The sequence below is a fragment of the Notamacropus eugenii genome, chromosome 1, assembly GCF_028372415.1.
Source record: "Notamacropus eugenii isolate mMacEug1 chromosome 1, mMacEug1.pri_v2, whole genome shotgun sequence".
NCBI lineage: Eukaryota > Metazoa > Chordata > Mammalia > Diprotodontia > Macropodidae > Notamacropus > Notamacropus eugenii.
This window is the reverse complement of record NC_092872.1, coordinates 630,829,667-630,829,942: the sequence shown is the minus strand read 5'-3', so window position 1 is coordinate 630,829,942 and position 276 is coordinate 630,829,667.

The following is a 276-nucleotide window of genomic DNA, read 5'->3' as shown; positions in this document are numbered from 1 at the left end:
ATTTTATGTCTTTAAATACTCTCTTCAATTGTGTTCCTAGTGTCAATGAAAACTATATAATTACCAGCTAAAAATGAGGTTTAGGAAAACATGAAATCTCAACATACCCTATAATCTAAACTGACCAGCTTGAAACCCAGAGAGAGATCACATTATCAGAACACATATGCCAAAATTTAATTCTATTTAAAAATCCCAAACTATATTCTTTCTCCTATTTCTTGGGCAATCAGAAGCATAAATATTTCTTGGTCAAATTTTCCAGTGATAAAAATA